Source organism: Pituophis catenifer, unplaced genomic scaffold (assembly GCF_029215685.1).
Source record: "Pituophis catenifer annectens isolate HBS135680 unplaced genomic scaffold, rPitCat1.0.hap2 SCAF_6, whole genome shotgun sequence".
In the NCBI taxonomy this organism is placed as follows: domain Eukaryota; kingdom Metazoa; phylum Chordata; class Lepidosauria; order Squamata; family Colubridae; genus Pituophis; species Pituophis catenifer.
This window is the reverse complement of record NW_027256886.1, coordinates 78260183-78271143: the sequence shown is the minus strand read 5'-3', so window position 1 is coordinate 78271143 and position 10961 is coordinate 78260183.

Genomic DNA, 10961 nt, shown 5'->3' with positions numbered 1-10961 from the left:
CGGTCTGACAGTTAAAACAGGAATAAAACAATTGTGCTGGGGAAAATAAACTATTCATCATTTAGGCAAAACCCAATTTTAATGAATGCTGATCATCCTATCCCAGGTCTTCAAGATGCTCTGACAATCAGGCTGATTCAGAGTTGTGTGGTTCTCTGGGGTGGACAGTTGTTCCAGATCTAACTGGGAAGGGAAGGATGGGTTACCTGATTCTGTTGAGTGGGCTTCAAGAGCATTGCGTGGGCAAAAGGATTCACCATTTTAAACAGCATCAGTAGCGCAGAGTCCCATTTATCATACTGAAAACAGCCTCAAGCTTTCCTCTTACAAGCCCCACCCCTTTTATTGTGACATCACAACTTCTCCAAAGGGAGCAGTTTTGGTTGTGTTCATCACTTTGACAAAACCAGCAGCAGCTGAAAACACCTCAGTTGACCCATCAGTAGGAATAATTCCAAGAGGTTGCCAGTAGGGCAACCGTTTTTTTTGACTCAAGTGGGCTAATTTACAGAATATCCCCAAATCCAAGACCCAGGACGCCCGAGAGAAGGGAATAAAATTTGGGAAAGTTGTGATTGCTTCAGTTCTCCTGGCTCTGCTGAATTGCTACTGTGATCATTCTCCTGATACAGTCCTTTCCCAGCAGGTCTCCCAATCTCTTGCCCCCTCCCCCACCACTTACCTGACTGCTGGGGAGGGGAAGGGAGGGAAGGAAGAAAGGTTTCCGATTCTCCCTGCCAGATTCCCATAAGGAAACTCAGTGCGGAAGCTCTTGGGAAATTTATTGGTTCGATTTATATGCCGCCCTTCTCCGGAGACTCAGGGCGGCTTACAATGCGTTAAGCAATAGCCTTCATAATTTTGTTACTACCTGCTTAGTAGGGCTTTCGGCCCCCCCTAAGCGGTGTTCTTTTTTATACAAAGTCAGTTTATTGCCCCCACAATCCGGGTCCTCATTTTACCTACCTCGGAAGGATGGAAGGCTGAGTCAACCTTGAGCCTGGTGAGATTTGAACTTGCAGTAATCGCAGGCAGCTGGCAGCTAAGTGCTACTTAACAGCACTTTAGTCCGCTACTTAACAGCACTTTAGTCCGCTGCGCCACCAAGGCTCCTTACATTGTAAATTGTACATTGTTCCTGCTCCCACTGCTTTTTCCCCACCCTTGGTCACAGAGGTGGGTTTCAGCAGGTTCTGACCAGTTCTGGAGAACCGGTAGCGGAAATTTTGATAGTTCGAAGAACGTGTAGTAAAAATTCTACTGACCCCACCCCCATCTATTCTCTGCCTCCCAAGTCCCAGCTAATCGGGAGGGAATGGGGATTTTGCAGTAATCTTCCCCTGGACTAGGGAGGGAATGGAGATTTTACAGTATCCTTCCCCTGGAGTGGGGTGGGAATGGAGATTTTACAGTATCCTCTCCTGCCACGCCCACCAAGCCACACCCACCAAGCCATGCCACACCCACCAAGCCACGCCCACAGAATCAGTAATAAAAAAATTTGAAACCCACCACTGCTTGGTCATTCTGTTTGTCTGTTTAGATAAGGAAATATCTCTGAAATGACCAATGAGACACAAGTTGTCTAATGCTCTACTAAATGTATTAGCTTCTTGATAGTTTCCAGTGAAATGAAAATCCCTCAATAATTTATGTCTCTGGCCTTTGGATATATCCATTAGTTTCCCTCTAATTTTAACAAGAATAATTCCTATTTATGCTTCTTTGTGTATTTTGCTTATGGATTTTTATGATGGTTTGAGCGGATCTCTTCTTCACATTCCAAATGGAGAGGAAGGGCTTGCTTTTTAGAAGGAGCCTCTAACTAATTTTTGTCACTTCTGACATCTTCATTTTCTTGGCTCTCTTGGCATTTCTATTCTCAGCTATAATGGTTGATAACTCTTGATAAACTTTGTATTGATAGCTGGGATCAGATGGACTAGATCAGTGGTGGGTTTCACAAATTTTTACTACCGGTTCTGTGGGTGTGGCTTGGTGGGCATGCTTGGTGGGTGTGGCAGGGGAAGGATACTATAAAATCTCCATTCCCACCCCACTCCAGGGGAAGGATAGTGTAAAATCACCATTCCCTCCCCACTCCAGGGGAAGGATACTGCAAAATCTCCATTTCCTCCCAATCAGCTGGGACTTGGGAGGCAGAGAACAGATGGGGGCGGGGCCAGTCAGAATTTTTACTACTGGTTCTCCAAACTACTCAAAATTTCCGCTACCGGTTCTCCAGAACCGGTCAGAACCTGCTGAAACCCATCTCTGGACTAGATAGAAGATATTAGAGTAGACCAAGAACCGTGAATCAGGTACTCATTGAATACAAGAAGACTTTGGAAAGATTGGGAAAGGGCTCTTGAGTAATGACATCAAATATATTGTAAAGAGGAGTTGATATATGTGTGTCAAAGAACTGAGGAAGATGAAGGAAAGAAGTGAGGATGAAGGCAGAGAAGAGTCAAAAAGGTGATAACACTGAAAGCCGAGTCACTGAGTTAAGCAGTCAGCAGCACAGCACAGTTTTTAACCATGTGTGGGATGCTTCCGAAACTAGGGCAGCAGAGAGTGGGGAGCCTGCCAGGGTTCCTCCTGCTGCTGCAGTCACAGGAGACTTCATAGCAAAAACAGCCTGAGCCTGATGTGGCAGAAGCTGAGCTATCACACCAGATTTCTCCCAGCAGAAGCCTGATGGAGGATCTGATACTTGCTGTCAAAGCACAATTGTACTAGATGAGGTGATGCCAGGAATGCTTCTGTAAGCGGGTGTGGCATAAAGGGATCGCGTCTTCCTCATTAGTCAGCAGTTGCCTGTTAGAATAGAATGAATCATAGAAGGATAGAGTTGGAAGGGGCGGACCTTAGACTTAGAGGTTATCTAGTCCAACCCCCTGCTCAAGCAGGGAACCCTTAAAAAACAGTTGGAAGGGACCTTGGAGGTCATCTAATCCAGGGGTGGGTTCTACTTACCTTTACTACCGGTTCACACTGCGCCCGCACGCGCGAATGCGCAGATTACGTCTGATGACGTCCAGACCAGTGGGCGGAGCCTCCTGCTGGTTTTACTACCGGTTCTTGCGAACCGGTCCAAACTGGGGGCAACCCACCACTGATCTAATCCAACCTCCTGCTCAGAGAGGAGACCCTAGACCATTTCAGACAAATGGCTATCCAGTCTTTTTTTATCTTTTACCCTTATTAGCAACTCAAGGTGCCCAATATCCCTAACCCTCCTCTGGCCTCCTCCCATTCCCCCCCACAAACAACAATCCTGCAAGGTGGGCAGGGCTGAGAGGGAGGGGCTGGCCCAGACTCCCCCAGTCCCCCCAGCCTAAAGCAGGACTCGAACTCACAACCTCCCAGCCCTTTTTCCTCACTCACTCACTTCAGACACACAACAGTGTTGGAAATCTCAGGCAGTGATGGTCGCAGTTGCAGAGCAGCAATGCTGCCTGGATGTAACCAGCAAAACACCCCTAATTGCCCCACTTGCAGCTCTCAGCCAGTCTCCCACAAGTGGGGCAGGATCTATCACACTTTGTGTCTATCACACTTTGTGGGATGCTACAGATTGCTGTTTTTATCTGTACTGGCTGTTCCTGTTGTGTTGCCTTCCTACGAAGATAAGGATTTGAGACTCAATTGCAGACCTTGAATTTAAGCTAGAGCCTGGGATGCTGCTGATGCTCCATAGAATCAGAGTTCAGCAAACCTTAAACTCATTTCCAATTGTCAGATGCTGGCAACAGTAGGAAACTGTTAATCTAAATGGCTTCAGGCATTTCAATTGTATTTGATTGCTGGTAGCTCTGAGCAGGAAAAAATAAAAATGAAACATCTTCAGTGTATGTTTCCTTTTGGCCATGTGCTAAAGACAATTTACAACCCCTTTCAGTTTATAGAAAAGGCAGACCCCAAAAACTGCAAATAATAGTAGAAAAGTACAATGCATATTTTATACTTTTGCAAAACATTACTCCTTAGAGATCTATGATTTTTCACTAGCAATCATGGAGTTGCCATGGAGTGTTGATTCCTAGGTAAGGGAATTAAAAAGACTCTTATTAATATGTAAATTTGGATAAGTGCAGGGACAGCATGACTTCATCCTGGATAAAGCAGTAGAAACAGCCAGACCAGAAGAAACCTTCATGCGAAATTGAGGGGGCCTCCAGGAGCAAAATCCATGCATTGTAAATCGATGAAGATTCTCAGTCATCCAGGAAGAGTTTGTCTGGAAGGTGTATGCTTTGTAAGTTAGTTCAGCTTTAGGGTTGGCCCCTTATCTACAGCCTTTGGGCTATAGAAACCCACTGATGTTCTGGCTAAGTCAATAGCTGATAAGTTTCCAGCAGGAGTGACAGGTAGTAAGGTCGCCTATAAATGGTTTAGAAAAACTCAGAAGTAAGAAAATTGCCCAGTGCTGGGTAGTGTGTATTATAAAGGCCCTTGCACATAACAGCTAGCAAAAATGTGTGGAACAAAGCAACTCTCAGCTGATAAAAATAAATTAATATCCTATATGTGGGGGGGTTTATATATTCAGAATGTCAATATGCCAATAAACAGGAACAATCCATGACATATACCAGTGTTTCTCAACCGTGGCTGCTTTAAAATGTGTGGACTTCAACTCCCAGAATTCCCCAGCATTCTGCCTGGGGAATTCTGGGAGTAAAAAGTTCACACACTTTAAAGCGGCCATGGTTGAGAAACACTGATATAAACGATAGCAGCATCTAGAATACCAGTGCTGTTAGTGGAACCTAGTGTTCTTCCTCAGCAGATAACAAAACTACTAAGTTGGTAGCAGGAGGCATTTCTAGGTGAAAATGGTCATGCTTTAAATTGGAAAATGTGCTTCAACTCATTGCAAAACAGCCATGGAAGAGCCTGATTTAGATGTTTCGGTATGAGGAAGAAAAGGTTGCAGTTTCTCCACCTGGTATTTCAAGGGATTCAGTAGCCAAAGGTACATGTTATATCTGTGAAGTATTGGCTTTATACGATCAAGCAATTCATAGTACATTTTTTCATAGAAGAGAATATAGCTCAGGTACAGTCCTTGGTGTTCTCCAAGCTTTTTGCTTGCCTGTAGACATTTTACTACCCAACTACTAAGTAACATCATCATTGCTAGCGGTGTAAGGTTCGTTCCCTGTTTTTATATAGTAACTTGGTCTCCTAGTGTTTTGTAATGTAGTTTTCTCCTTGGTAGTTCCATGATTAGGCTATTGTTTTCTGCTTGATTGTTTGTCTGGTATTAATCCCTGTTTACATGGTTTGGAGAAGATATGTTCTGCTCTTTTTGTTTCCTTCTTACCTTTTTTTTTGGTCTCTTGTATGATGTCTAAATGTGGTTTATTTACCGGTATATGTGGTTATTGGTGGCCAATTTGTTGGTGAAGCTTCTAGGAATCCCCCCCCCTTTTTTTTTTATTTATCTTAGTCTAGGATCCTCATAGTTTCCTATTTTAACTGGCTGAGTGTGTCCTTGTGCTCTGAGATTAAGGGATTTGCATTTATGTCTTCTGACTACTACCTGGTGCTCAGCTAGTCTTCTGTTTAGGTCTCCTACATAATGGCTGCTACAGCCCTTACAATGTGTGTTGCAGATGACTCGTGGTTTTTTTTCCTTCTTGGGCTACTGGATGTTTAGCTATAGCAAGTTGTATCAGCTGCTTCAGCATAGCAATATATATATATATATATATAGCATTTATAACCTAGAATCTAGGCTTCCTCTTGAGAATCCTGGGTTACCTTGGATGAAACCGGTTGCAGATATCTTTGAGATAAGAGAATATTTGCTTCTACTTGTGGTATTCCAAATGCCCAGAAATATCAGACTCTGCTTGAGACTCTGCTTGAGACTATTGCCAAGATAAAATCTTTATTTGCACACATGGGACTCCCAAGTGAGTTTCTTGATGACCTTTGCAAGTCACTCTATGCAAGAATTTTGCACGTAAGTGGGACATAAAGGTCATTTATTTTAACCCTTACAAAACAAGTCTGCTCCTGGTGGTCAAGTTGGCATCCACTTTCAAAAAGTTGCCAAAATGAAGGGGTACCTATTTGCCCCAGTGTTGAACTAGTACTGCTAAATGTGTACTATGACTGTTGTTTTTAAACGTTATTTCTACGGTGGCTGCATGGGAACTATATTGAGGTTTTGCTTGCGTTGTTTTCATGTTTTGATGAAAGTAAACTGCTGTGAGATATCTGAATTTGAGTGGTAATGCAATGAAAAGTTAAGTTGATCAATTAGCCTTTTAGCAATTATAGAAACCCAACTGCCTGCAATTCAGCAAAGCAGCCTAAATTTTATCAGGCTTCCACCGGAGCCTATAAATGATGGCACTGCTGGAAGGAATCAACTCATTAAGGATCTCTTAAAGCAACAATCCTTTTTTAAAGTTGCACAGAAGAAAGTTGGGCATAAATGTATGGTAGTGAATTGCTGTCATATAGGATCTAAAGTGCATTTGAGGGTTTGTTTGTTTTTTTAAGTGCAAGCTGTTGGGCAGTCTGCATATTTGGAAGCTAATCCGAAGGATGTCAAGAAGTGGCTACAGGACCATATAGCCTTAGTTGAAGATTTTGCTTAGATATAGGGTTTCTGATTAAATTAGTTTTTCCACAATAACCAAAGTAGGGTTTACCCAGAATTGTATCCTCCTTATACAACTCTTTAAAATCTCAGGCCCAGGAATGGGGGAGACTTAATGAATAGAATAGAACTATAATTCCCCAGAATTCTCAGCCGAACCTGTTCGGTTTGCAGTCTCACAATATCTGGAGGGCTTCTGTTTGGGAAAGATTGGCCTGAAGTATAGGTAGTTGTCTACTTACAACAGTTTATTTAGTGACTGTTACATGGACGCCACTAAAAAAACCGTTTTTCACACTTACACTTGCATAGTCACATGATAAAAATTCAGATGCTTGACAACTGACTCTCATATATGACCATTGTTGCGTCCTAGGGTGAGCTCTGCCACACATTATTCAGCCATTGGTTTGAGGGCTACTCTCGGGTGGGCCCTTGCGAGAATGAATTCTCCCATGCATAAACTTCCATACAGAGGATGTCTGTGCTTGAGAAAGCCACTTATCCAACTATCTTTAACCATTGTCTGTGTGAACATACCTTTATGCAAAGGCCTAATTCCTGATTGGGCCTGTACCAGAGGATCATGTGCAACACCCCCACAATCATCCAACTGCAGGGGTGAAATCCAGCAGGTTCTGACAGGTTCTGGAGAACTGGTAGCGGAAATTTTGAGCAGTTCAGAGAACCGGTAGCGGAAATTTTGAGTAGTTTGGAGAACCGGCAAATAGCACCTCTGGCTGGTCCCATAGTGGGGTGGGAATGGAGATTTTGCAATACCCTTCCCCTGGAGTGGGGTGGAAATGGAGATTTTGCAGTATCCTTCCCCTGCCACGCCCACCAAGCCAAGCCCACAGAATCGGCAAATACAACCTCTGGCTGGCCCCAGAGTGGGGTGGGAGATTTTGTAATAACCTTCCCCCAGGAGTGGGGAGGGAATGGGGATTTTGCAGTAGCCTTCCCCTGCCACGCTCACAAGCCACACCCACAGAATCGGTAGTAAAAAATTTTTGAATTTCACCACTGTCCAACTGGGTTTGTTTTTCAGGTTTTTTAAAATTTTATTTTGCTAAAAATAAAAACATTCAAAAACATTCAACAACTTTAAGCATTACCCTCAAAATGGGTAGGTAGGCATAGCAATTAAAGTTGTGGGGAAAGGGTAAGGCAATGAGGTTTAAACAATCCTCAGAAATGTTGACTATTATTCAAAAATTGTGTACACACACACACGTGTGTATGTGTGAGTTTTCTTTTGGTCTCATATTGTTACAAAAAGACTAATTCAAGGGTTGACAAAGTATAACAACCACTTATTGCTGCAATATTGCATAGATTCGTTCTATCCATCCATCCTCAGAGTTGACAAATACTCAGTTCTTGATATTTGATATTTTTATTTGTATCTGACCTTTATTATATTTTTACAAATAAAAATAAAGCGCTCCATGGCTTAGGGCCAGGGTACTTATGGGACCGTCTTCTGCCACCAATTGCCTCCCACCGGCCAGTTCGCTCCCACAGAGAGGGCTTCCTCAGGGTGCCGTCGGCCAGACAATGTTGGCTGGCGACCCCCAGGGGGAGAGCCTTCTCTGTGGTGGCACCTACCCTCTGGAACAATCTACCCCCAGAGATACGAGTCTACCCCCAGAGACCTCCAGACTTTTCGTCGGGCTCTTAAAACCTATTTCTTTCAGTTAGCCGGGCTGTCCTGATTTTATGGTGGGTTTTTAAAATTTGAAATTGGTTTTAAATTGAAATATTTTAAATTATGGGCCAAACTTATTTAATTATTTTAAATCTATTTTAACTTTCGTGTACAAATGTTTTATTTTGGCTGTTCACCGCCCTGAGTCCAAAAGGAGAAGGGCGGTATAGAAATCTGATAAAATAAAAATAAATAAATAAAATAAATAACTCCAGTCAGCTAACATATCCAACACTTCTTCCTTCTCCTATTTTCCCCGTAACAACAACCCTGTAAAGCGGATTGAGCTAAGAGAGAATGACTGGCCCAAATGACTGGCTAAGGTGGGACTTGAACTCACAGCCTCTTATTTTCTAGCCTAGTGCTTTAACAATAGAACCAAGAAGAACATGATTTTTATGTACAGAAATTAATCCCAAATCAGATTAATCTTTTTTCATTTATTTATTAAACTTATATGCTTCCCATATCACCCAATGGTGACTCTAGGTGTCCTACAATCATTAAAACACCAATATTATATAAAACATTTGATGTTAAACCAATAATTATATTACATTTGATTAAAATTGACAAAGATGGGGGAGGAAGATAGTAAGATGTACATGGAGGGGGGAGATGGGGTCTTATTTGTTTGTACCCCACCTTTATTATTATATTTACAATAATTCAAAATGGTGAACATATCCAACACACCTTCTGCCTCCTGTTTTCCCTCAACATCAACGCTATGAGGTGGGTTGGCTCTGAGAGAGTGGCTGACCCAGGGTCACCCAACTGGCTTTCCTGCCTAAAGCGGGAACAGAACTCACTTAAGAGGTTAAGGCTCCAGGCTATATTCCTAGCCTGGTGCTTTAACCACTAGACCAAATTTGCTCTCCTTATCGCAGTCTATTAACCACTTCCAGAATGACACTTCCCCAGGGGTGGGCTTCAAAAATTTCAGCAATGGGTTCTCTGCCCGGTTGCTGGGTAGGTGTGGCCATGGTAGGCGTGGTTTAGTCAGCCTCCTGCACCATGGTGGCGGGGGGAGGCAGTTTTCGCCTTCCCCAGGCTCCGGAGGCTTTCCTCAAACCTCTGGGAGGGAAAAAACTGCCTCCCCTGGGCTCCGGAGGCCCTCTGGAGCTTCCAGGAGGCCCGTTTTTCCCCCTCTCCGAGCCTCCGCACGGGCCCTGCACTTACCTTGCATCCAAAACGGGCCGTGTGGAGACTCTGGGGCAGGGCGGGGTGCGAGGGGCCAGCCAGGGGTGGGATTTGGAGGTTCTCTGTACCGGCCATAATGTTATCTACGGGTTCTACCAAACCCAAGCGAACCTGTAGCAGCCCACCTCTGCACTCCCCCTAACTGAGGCTACAGGCCAGAGTCAGATCTTCAGGGCATTTTGGGATGCCAAAAGGGTAGGTACAGATCTCACCTTGTGGGGGATGATGTTCCAGAGGGCAGGAGCCACAGCAGAAAAAGGCTTTTCTCCTGGATCCTCCAGCCAGAATTCCTTGATGGACAGGGTCTACTGGACCCATGCCATGAAGAGCTCTAAAGGTGATAACTAACATCTTGAGTTGGACCCGGAAGTAAACTAGCAACCAGTGCAGCTTGCAGAACAGCATGGACCACCCTAGGGCTCCAAGAACTGTCCATTTGCCATGTCAGTTGTGGCTTCTGAACAATCTTCAAGGATAGCCTCAATCGTATTGATGTCAGCCCCAAACACAATGATAATAGGACCATATGGATCAACTTGTCAGTTCCTGAGCTCCATCTCCATCTGCAGGGTAACCCTAACCAATTCTTACTGAATGTTCTCTGGTGTGTCTAGTACTGCAGATGCATGACCAATTTTTTATTTATTTATTTATTTATATGCCACCCTTCTCCGGAGACTCAGGGCGGCTTACAATGCGTTAAGCAATAGCCTTCATACTTTTGTATATTTATACAAAGTCAGCTTATTGCCCCCACAAACTGGGTCCTCATTTAACCTACCTTAGAAAGGATGGAAGGCTAAGTCAACCTTGAGCCTGGTAAGATTCGAACCTGCAGAAATTGCAGGCAGCTGTGTTAATAACAGGGTGCTTTAAACCACTGTATTACCAAGGCTCCTTGGTAGTACAAGGAGTACAAAATATAAATTTTATATTTATTTTGATGTTTGTATTAATCCTATTTAAGAAAGGAAACTATAAATTTTAAAGGAATTTACTAAAAAACACATAAATGATATAAATTTATTTATTTTCCAATAAAGAAGGGTAATTTGCTTAGAAGCCACATATAATTCTTCCATAACCTATAACAATGATAGTGAACCTTTTCGGCACCAAGTGCCCAAACCTAAACGTGTGTGTGCGTGTGCCACAGCCCCGGAAACTCAATGGCCACCTGGTTGTCTGGTTTCCAGCACATGTATGGACGCCGGCCAGCTGGTCTTCACACGCGCCGGAGCCCTGGAAATTAGAAGACCAGCTGGTGACGGTGCACATGCCCACAGAGAAGGCTCTGCTTGCCACCTCTGGCACGCATGCCATAGGTTTGCCATCATAGACCTATAACCACTGGGGAACTTCAGAAGCAGTAATTAATATGGACCAAAAGAAGGAAATAACATAGTTAAATTGAATAAACAACCAAGA